Here is a 1,922-nt window from a genome sequence, read left to right as displayed (position 1 = left end):
TCTTATTAGTAGCAAATGCTACTGTTTTTCGCAAAAAGAAATTACTACTGCCAGCTTAATTCGCTAGCACGCGCGTTTTCAAAAAATGTGTCTGGGCCCACTATAGCGGAATGGACCTTAGTGTGGTTGTTTGCGCGCGCAAATTTTGGCTGGGGATCACGGGTTCGAAACTTGGTTGCATGCATTCTTCAAATTGTGTACGCATTTTTAAAATTCCCGTACATGTTTTGAACATTTTTTATAAAATCGTGAACATTTTTTGTAGAAACGAACCTTTATCTTTTAATCTAGAACATTTTTTGAATCGATGAACGTTTAAAAAAACTCATGAATATTTATAAATTCACGAACTGTTTTAAAAGACAGAAACGCACGTACTAATATAGTATGCATCCCGTTATATATGCAAGATCATGCGCTTGGTGCTGTGGCTTGCTCGAGCAGGTTTGTGCCATTGTGTGCGGGAGCGAATCCCAGGGGCCGCGCATTTTTTATTTTTTTCGCTTTTTACTCGGCCCACTGACATATGGGCCTACGTCACAGCCCACGTTTTGTTCTAGTGGCTTGCGTTTTTTTCTCTCGGCCCACTCGTCTCCTACGCAAATACGAGATACGTATGCAATGTGTAGAGCCAGGACTGTTGTTTCAACCTCGGGGACCGTATTGACTATCTATTTTCATGTACCGGAATCGTATTGAAGCAATACGCAAATTTCAGGACCAAGTTGGACGTCGCCAGCAACTACGAGAACTATAAATGCAATTATCTCCATGGATGGGTGATTGGGATCATGGACTTTTCTTTTCTTCTGTGGGCCGATTGCGCGTTCGAGAAACTGGTCAGACGGGGATAATTAGACTTAAGTGGAGCATAATAGCACAGAGCGCCCGTGGCCTAATGGATAAGGCGTTTGACTTCTAATCAAGCGATTGTGGGTTCGAGTCCCACCGGGCGTGCTTTTTCCTTTTTGTCAATACCGCCTCTTCCTTGGCTATGTGGTGCATATTGTTTTCTTCCTTTCATTCATCCCTCCGTCGAGTCGAATAGAGACGCAGATTACACCTATGTCACGTCTCACGTGTAGTTTGCATCTGCTCCTACATGTTATTAGACCTGTGTATAGACTGCTTGGAGTGGCAAGTTTGGATCTAACTCGAAGCATAGGAGCGTCCTGGAGTCTTGTTGCGCCCTTCTCAGCTAGACCTCGTATGAGCTTCAGTGAATATTAAAATTAAAAAAAACTGAATTTTATTTTGACAATTTGTTTCATTGCTTGTAAAATTTCATCATGAAATGACATACGCGTGCTTTTTCCTTTTTGTCAATACCGCCTCTTCGTTGGCTATGTGGTGCATATTGTTTTCTTCCTTTCATTCATCCCTCCGTCGAGCCGAATAGAGACGCAGATTACACCTATGTCACGTGTAGTTTGCATCTGCTCCTACATGTTATTAGACCTGTGTATAGACTGCTTGGAGTGGCAAGTTTGGATCTAACTCGAAGCATAGGAGCGTCCTGGAGTCTTGTTGCGCCCTTCTCAGCTAGACCTCGTATGAGCTTCAGTGAATATTAAAATTAAAAAAAACTGAATTTTATTTTGACAATTTTTTTCATTGCTTGTAAAATTTCATCATGAAATGACATACGCGTGCTTTTTCCTTTTTGTCAATACCGCCTCTTCGCTCTTCGTTGGCTATGTGGTGCATATTGTTTTCTTCCTTTCATTCATCCCTCCGTCGAGCCGAATAGAGACGCAGATTACACCTATGTCACGTGTAGTTTGCATCTGCTCCTACATGTTATTAGACCTGTGTATAGACTGCTTGAAGTGGCAAGTTTGGATCTAACTCGAAGTATAGGAGCGTCCTGGAGTCTTGTTGCGCCCTTCTCAGCTAGACCTCGTATGAGCTTCAGTGAATAT

General features: G+C 42.4%; 1 non-coding gene across 1 annotated transcript; it reads left to right on the top strand.

The window, feature by feature from the left end:
* The first annotated feature begins 884 nt into the window (after positions 1-884).
* On the top strand, positions 885-957 carry TRNAR-UCU (transfer RNA arginine (anticodon UCU)). The gene has a single exon. It is a non-coding gene; the product is annotated as a tRNA-Arg (tRNA).
* Positions 958-1,922: the final 965 nt, after the last annotated feature.

This window comes from Triticum aestivum, chromosome 7B (assembly GCF_018294505.1).
Source record: "Triticum aestivum cultivar Chinese Spring chromosome 7B, IWGSC CS RefSeq v2.1, whole genome shotgun sequence".
NCBI lineage: Eukaryota > Viridiplantae > Streptophyta > Magnoliopsida > Poales > Poaceae > Triticum > Triticum aestivum.
The sequence above is the reverse complement of the archived record's forward strand: the minus strand, read 5'-3'. Positions and strand labels throughout refer to the sequence as shown.